Genomic DNA, 8,442 nt, shown 5'->3' with positions numbered 1-8,442 from the left:
TTTGTTTGCTTTGTTTATGGAATCAATACACACTAATACTGTGTTATGTAAGTTTTGTTTCGTCAAAGGCCACAATTGCAACCAAAATTTTGCTTAAGGCTTACTCTATGGGATACTGCCACATGAGGTAGCAGCATGGGTTCAGGGCTGCACTTATACCACTGTGGGGAGTATCTTAATGGGGGAGAAGGGGTGCACATGCTCTTCCTCATAAGAAAAGGGTGGGCAAAAATCCTGTAGAGCCAATAGTTTAACTAGCTGCTCCATTTAAATAAAGACCTTTCATTAGTTGTATAAATGAGAAAGTCTGCCTCTTAACTGCATTAACTTGCCCCTCAGCACATTTAGTGCTCCTTATGGCTCTGTGCTTCCATTTATGACCTTCTAGTGAATGAGAGGACAGGAAACAGCATGGGCTACAGTTTAGGAAAGCACTCTACAGCCAGGTAAATCATAAATGAGGGAGTAGTAAGTGTGCTGACAATGATAGGTCAGTAGGTAGTCCTACAAATGGACCAAAGTATGGTGGATTATGTTCATAATCTATTATTAATAATATATATCAATATTGGTTGATATATTATCAGATATCAAGACATTATTGTAGAATTATCTATAACATTCTCTTTTAAAACAAAACAACTATTGCCTGATTACCCCATTTGTGGTACTTTGGGCTGAATTTTAATGTGCAGAAGCATGTGGATTTAGGAGTACGATAATGTCTTAATATCTGATAAGATATCAAGCAAAGTGGAGATCCAATTAACAAACCCCCAAAGTTGTTGAAGTGACCTCTCAGCACAAGTACTGAGATCAAAACCTGTCACACAAGCAGGCAAGAAAGCAGCTGTGAGGTTTCAGTACTTATTGATCTATTTTCTTTTCACATCTTCATCCCCAGTGAATGTGTGATGGGCTTGTGCAGCTGGTATGCAACTACAAAATGATGTTCATGCAGGTGTGTACAGGATGCTCAGGCAGATGCCATGATGTTTTCACCCTGCACCAATCCACCCTCCCTGACCTCTTTGCTGCATAAAGCAGACTTAATGGCTTGAGACTTTGAGGCAAAGGATTACAACTTAAAAACTTGCTGATGACACCCAGGAGAAACCTAACCAATGAAGCCAAGGAGCAATACATTAAAAGGCAAATGACAACCAAATGTGACACTGAGCCAGTTATCAGCACACTGAAGATGCACTTCAGCTGCTTGGGAAGAGGTGGCCTTCCATAAGCACTAGTCAGTGTCTCCAGAATAGCTTAGTTGTGTATCTCTCAGCACAACATTGCACAGCTGTGAGGTTTGGACCTGCAGAAGAAACAAGATGCAAAGCACGGAGCCTCTTCAGATGACTCCAAGGAGAAGGAGGCAGAACATGATATGGTCAAGGCACAGACAACAGTGCACATTACTACCCAGGATGCCCTCATTTTTGTAAGGTTCACATCAATTCCATCAATAGATCCATCTGTCAGTAACATGTAAAAGCCAAATCCTACTCCTCCTTCCTCCAAAGCAAAGCAGTTTTGCAAAGAACCTAGCATCTTTCTCAGCTCCCCCATGGCCCAATGTCAATTCTAGTCTTACCATTTAACACAAGTGAAGAGGCCACTTAAACAGGCGGTAGTCAAAAATGGGAAATATGAGAAAGGATGGAAACAAATGATGTTTATGTAGCTCAAAAATTAAACAAACTTAACAATCTAATATTTTATAACACATCCATGTGTATTTTCTTGAACAATAACAAATGTTTATTCTTCCTCTTCCCAGCCCCAGGCACGAACCCTGTGGCTTCAGGACAATTGGAGACCATCTGCTTGGAATTCTCTTGAGATGTTTTCGGCCAACATCCTCTGGCTTTTGGAACCCACTGTCTCCATGGGCAAAGCCATCATCACAAAGGCCTACAATGTTGTGCCTCTTGTGCCTGAGATGGATTCTTCCAATTTCTCTGCAGCTGCGGACAATGCAACTGGAATGCCTGCCAGCACCTCGCACAATCTTTGTTGTTGCTCCAGTAGTAACTGCTTCATTGCTATTGCTTGGCTTGGGGGTACATGATTTATGTTCAGCTGATCAGAATTTGAAGTTTCCTGAAGATGCTGTTGCGGACTCACCACTGTTTTTCCTGTCTCCGTCTGCCCTTACCTTCGCTTGTGATGTGTGAGTCACCAGGTGAAAACCCAACTATCTGTCTTACTGGTCCCACCAAGGTGTGTGTATCTCAGCTAATGCATATTCTGTATGACTCCTAGAGTAGTGACCTCCTCTGAGGAGCCATCATTATTCTCTTGCACCACCTCCTGAAGGATGCATGAAGGCCCTGTGGGAGATTAAAGACAAGCATCAAAAATGTCAAGTTAAGAATGTTTTAAGTGTTCATTATACACATGATCATATTTCACTCACTATTGATATCAAGTCAATATGAGTGTGTTGCTAAAGGGCTGACTGATATTTAATTCTGTCACCAGATGGATGGACCATAAGACCATAAGATGTAGGAACAGAAATAGGTCATTCAGCCCATAGGCCAGAAATTTCCCCGCTGGGGGGGATTGTGTGGGGGCTGGTGCGAACCCGATTGGTGCCCCCAATTGGGTCCATGCTGCCTTTTTACGTGGGTGGGCCAATTAAGGCCTGACCATCATGATACGTGCCCAGAAGCACTGAGCGCCACCTGTGCGGGCGGGGAAGGATTCCCTGAGTGGTTCCCTGTGCTCTTTCATGCATGTGTGCAAAGGAGCGCAGAGATCTCTATACCTCAGTGAGATTTTTGTTTAACTTATGGAAATGTGAATAAAGGTGAGAAAAAAATTTAAGGACATGTCCCTTCATGTGAAACTGTCATATGAGCTGGAACATGTCAATTATTTATTTCAAAAATTTTTATTTAAATAAGAAACCCTTCATGAAATCTCATCCCACCCGTGGATGAAGTCTCATGAAAAATGCAAAGGCTGCCTGGGCTCTTCGCCTGCCCCCAACCTTAAGGTTGAACAGACAGGTCAGTTAATTACTTTTTAACCTTAGTAGGCCTTTGACAGTTCGGCAGGCGTGCAGCTGAGTCAGCTGCGCGTCCACTGAACTGAATATCTGAATGAATTGCGTTGATGCGGTGATGTTGGGTCGCCCGCCCGATGTCACCATGCGTCACAGGCCTCACACCCCCCCCCCCAACTCGCTGACAGGAAAATGCTGCCCATAGATTCTGCCATTCAATGAGATCACGGCTGATCTGATAATCCTCAACTGCCTTTTCCCCATAACCCTTGATTCTCTTATTCTGTGATAAAGAATTCCACAGATTCACTACCCTCCGAGAGAAGAAATTCCTCCTCATCTCTGTCTTAAGTGGGCATCCCCTTACTCTGTGATTATGCCCTCTCGTCCTGGACTGTTCCACAAGGGGAAACAGACTCTCAGCATCTACCCTGTCAAGCCTCCTAAGAACTTTATATGTTTCAATAAAGTCACCTCTCATTTTTCTAAACTGCAATGAGTACAGGCTCAACCTACTCGATCTCTCCTCATGAGAAAATCCCTCCATTTTGGGGATCAACCTAGTGAACCTTCTCTGGACTGTCTCTAATGCGAGTATGTCTTTCCTTAGATAAGGGGACCAAAACTGTTCACAGTATGCTTGGTGTGATCTAACTAGCTCCTTGTATAGTTTTAGCAAGCTTTGGTTTTTGTACAGTTGATAGCCAAGCATGCCGAGATCCACTGATGTCCATCACCACCTCCTCTGTAGCTGTCAGTTGCAAGATGACTGGAGGACAACCCCTGGTTCTCTGCCTTTCCCTTGTGTTCTGTACTGTCTTCTCCTGCAAGAAATGAAAGAAGAGACCTTTGAGTGAGAATAATGCCATGCATTGAAAGGATGGATGGAAAACATTTGCTGAGAATGGCTATGAGGGGGAGGCATGACATGGCATAAAGTTGAAGGTGAGCGTCAACAGTGATGGATAGACAAAGTGAGGAAGTGCATAGACAGATGAGGGTGGGCGTACCTGCATGTAAGTTGGTGCGAGGAGTGATGTATTAGAGTAAGTTTGAGAAAGCAGAATGCGAAGGTTGACCTGATATACACATCAAGATGTAGTTGAATATGCCATTGTACTCATCTTCCCTGCCCTCCTTCGGTCATTAAAGCACTTTTGGCATTGAATCAATTAGCATGAATTCAATCCTGATGCTGACTTAATGGACACCTTCAGCTAGTTAGTTTCACTGGCTTGTTCCTTTCTCCTGTCAGTATGAAACAATATCTCCCTGTGACTCTTACAGTCCCCAGCGTCACATCCATGAAGGTGTCACAGAAACAAGGCAAAGCCTTAGAGCATATGCATGACATCCTTTGTTCAGTGCTGTTCCAAATTCCAAAATCCATCAATTATTATGTTTGGAATGTCCCTTCAAATACTGGAGTTAAAATCAATTCATGCAGGTCGTCATATGTCCCCCACTCAACCTAAATGGTCAGGAAATCTGTAATGTGTTACTGTATTGGTTGAAGAGCCAGGGACAAAGTATGCTGCACTTATTTCCAGGTTTCCCATGCAACTGGACCCTGCACACCCTCCCTACCCCCTTCCCCACCACCCTCCCCATCCCCCGTCCCCAAATCTAGCTCCCAGCGCATCAGGAACTTAAAATTTCGGCTTTTATTTTAGTTGAATCAATTAACATAAATAGTCAGACCACAGATATTGATATTTTATGCAAAGGTTTTCAAAATTTACTTTTACAACGTCCAAACTGAATTTTTGAGAAGTTTTTCAAAATGGTGGAAGTTTTTTTTTCACTTTGGGCGGAATTTACCATGCCCGCTGGCACCGGACGTCATGGCGGGTGGGAGCAGACAATATAGCGGGAAGGCCAAAAATCGGTTTCGCGACATCGTGAAACCAGTTTGCAATCGTCCGCTCCACCTGTCAATGACGTTCATGTTTCCTGCTGCCGCACATCAGGAACTTCATTATAGTACCTGCACCTCATTACAAGCCCTGCTCCCTGGAATCACCCCCCACGCTGGATCATCTGGGCACAATGGCATGATTGCATGTCGGCATGTTTCAGAATTGAACATAAGTGATGTGCACCTGGTGAGCTGCACTTCGCTCGGGACTTTGATTTGTTTGCCTACCTTGCTTTGGGCAGCAGTCATCAGCACCAGGCTTCAGAGGCAGCGCCACATCACTTTTAGGGGGGCTCATGGTCAGGTCTCTACTTAGAGACCAGCTGTAAGATGGGGGTGGCTTTTCAACAGCTGCAGGGCTCTGGCTTGCTTGGGAAAGAGGAGAAATGGCCTCAGGCAAGAGGCTCCAGGGCTAGGGCACTACTGCGGAAGGGGATATCCCAGGGTGTGTGTGGGGACACATGTTGATCTGTGCAAGTGCCCTCAAGAGGGTAAAGACTGAGGAGCCAGTCTCCAGAGGAGATGAGGCCAGATGGAGATGTGAGGGTGTGTGTGAGATAGTGAGCGGTGATGTCCCTTAAGCTGGCAGCAAGTGAGATGCCAGTGAATGTGTGATGGCCTTGTGCATGTGAGAGTTTAGAGCAAAGAAATGGTTGTCTTACCCTGGCAGCACGGATGAGATCATTCATCCTCTTTCTGCATTGGATGGTGAACTTCTGTGCAGCTTTGGCACTGACAACCTCTGCCACCACCTCCCAAGCCCAGAGTGCTGACACTGATGGGCCTCCTGCGGCCAGAATGGGGGTAGAGGACATTGCGACAGGCACAAACGGTGTCCAGAATGTGTCCCAGGGATGCATCACTGAATCAGGGTGGGGGGGGGGGCGGTGGTGGCTGCAGTCTTCTTGCCTTTCAGGACCAAGTCTTCTGTGCAGCAGCTCCTGGGCTGGAAGCACTGAGAGGTGTGTGCCGGTTGCACTTTAAACATGGTGCCGACATGAGGAAATGGCGAGGTGATGGTGTGGCAGGCGAATCGAAAGCCGCCCGCCAGTGAAACGACGTGTTTCCCAGGAATGCGTGATTAATGAGGTAGGATTGGGATGATACAGGGCAAAAACGTGCCATTGCGGCCAGTGGATAAAATGCCCTTTTGCCTGCCCGCTACCACATTTAGTGCAAACCTGGGGCGATTTTGCCCATTGATTCCAATAGTTTTGAACTGTAGCCAGATTAGAATTCTAAGATGTAACAGCAGAAATGTCAAAAAAACACTGGTTGAAAAATTACAGGAAGTTGCAACATTCTGTCTGCACTTGAGACTGACCCACTAGCGCTCAAAGGAAAATAAACTTATTAATTTAGTTACAAATATATGATCTTAGCCATTAAGAAGAATCATTTCACATTTACAGAAAACTTCATAAGACTTGAAATCTTTATATTCAATGATTTATGGATATTCTTATGATTAAAATTTAAATTTATACAAAGAAATATACAACATTTATTACAATTAAAAGTTACACTATTAGCCAGATATATAAGTTATGCACCTATAAAGGTCTGCATCTTGGCTTTTTTAATGAATATCACAATCCTTGGGAATCATGCACACATTTTAACCGTATTTTAAGAGTTCTTTATATTAATTTTTCTTTCAGGTACGATGTTAAACAATGGCCGTGTCTCTCCGTTACAATGATCCAGATGGATATAAAGGGTCCAACAGTACTATTTATTCCCCTGGTATTTTGCCTAGCATTCCTTCCCCAAACAACATGAACCAGAAATAAAATTACCTGAGGGCTCCTACTGTATGCAAAATGGTTGAACTGCCTTCATCATAAGAGTCACTGTGTTTTCAAATGCGATTCTTTGTAGATGAAGCGCTTTGAGGTTCCTCTGAGGAACACAATAAAACATTTTATAATTGGAAACCTTATATTCTTTCAAATTATGAAAATGATGGACCAGCGACGCTGCAGTTTCTACATTGCTGCAATGTGGTACTGAAGTGTTGTAGTTATGCAGTTATCTATCAAATGTTTATTATTGCAGTGGCAGACTAAAGATTAGTTGATTAAAATTGTAATCAGACTCAAATGGATTTCTTAGGTGACACAATTTAATCATTTAGGATTTTTAAATATCACAGGAATGTATTGCCAAGCAGTGTAATCTTTTGACTTTTTTTCCACGTGACAGGCTAAGGTTTTATTTTCTATCTTAAACAGATGGATAGCACAAGCCCAGAAACCTCCAAATTTCCCTGCAAGTCACACACCATTCTGCTTGGACAACTATCATTTTTTCTTCATTGTTGCTGGGCCACTTTCCTGTAATTCCTTCCCCACTTCCAATAGGGGAGGGCCATCACCACCTTTACATGGCAACAATTGATGGTCAATAAATTCTAGGTTCATCTATGCTCATATACATCTAGAGAGACTGACATAAATGTTGCCTGTCAAAGTACCCTTAACTGGAGAACTCTGTGATGCATGCAATGCTAGTTGAGCAGATTTGAAATAGTGAACAAATTAAAGGAAAATCTAAACCTTTTAAAATATTTTGAATGCATTTACCAAGTATCATGGTTGGAGATCTGAGGTTTAGGGAGGCATTTCAGGTCTTAGGGCCTAGGCCCACTGAAGGCAAGGCCACCAATGCAGTATGCTGAAAAACAGGGATACTCAAGAGACCAGAATTGGTAGAACGCCAAGCTCTTGGGGGGTTGTAGGTTTGGTGGAGGCTACAGGGTTAGGGAGGCGTGAGGCCATGGAGGGATTTGAAAACAAGGATAAGAATTTCAAAATTGAAGTTTTGCTGGACTGGGAGCCAATGAAGCCCAGCGAGCATCAGAGTGATGAATGAACGAGAGTTGGTGTGAGTTAGGCTACCAGCAAAAAGTGTTTTGAATGAGCTCAAATTTATTACAGAATTGCAGAGTGATTTCAAAACGTTGGTGTCAGTTCACTTGCATTTGCTAAACGAGTTATTGTTATTAGCCAAAAATGTTATAAAAATGAAGAAATGCAGAAAACCTTTGGAAAGCAGTGACAAAAGTTTTTAAAGGGGCTTTGCTAATCACTTAACATTATGGTTTACTCTGAATTCAGAGACTGGGTTCAAAATATTTGTTTGGCTGTGTAATCCTTATTAGATAAAATTGACCCTGTGCAGTTTGATGACTGAATTGATCGTTTCATACCTTGATCAAAAACTTCCTGTAGTATTCCAATAAACGTTTAGCAGTAATATTTTTGTTTTTAAAGCAGTAAGTGATGTTTCCTGTTGTCTAAACAAGTCCTGACTTTGCCACTGGGTTTTTACTGAGTTTGTACATTTATCAACTTATGATTTAAAACAGCAAGATTTGTCCATCCACCATTTACTTCTATATTGAATGAATAACAATAATAATGAAATAATAATGAAACTTGTGCCAACATGTCCATCCCACTTTCTTTTAATTTGCTGACAGAATTTTAATCTTTCAAAATTTTCCCCA

Source organism: Carcharodon carcharias, chromosome 10 (assembly GCF_017639515.1).
Source record: "Carcharodon carcharias isolate sCarCar2 chromosome 10, sCarCar2.pri, whole genome shotgun sequence".
Classification (NCBI taxonomy): Eukaryota; Metazoa; Chordata; class Chondrichthyes; order Lamniformes; family Lamnidae; genus Carcharodon; species Carcharodon carcharias.
The sequence above is the reverse complement of the archived record's forward strand: the minus strand, read 5'-3'. Positions refer to the sequence as shown.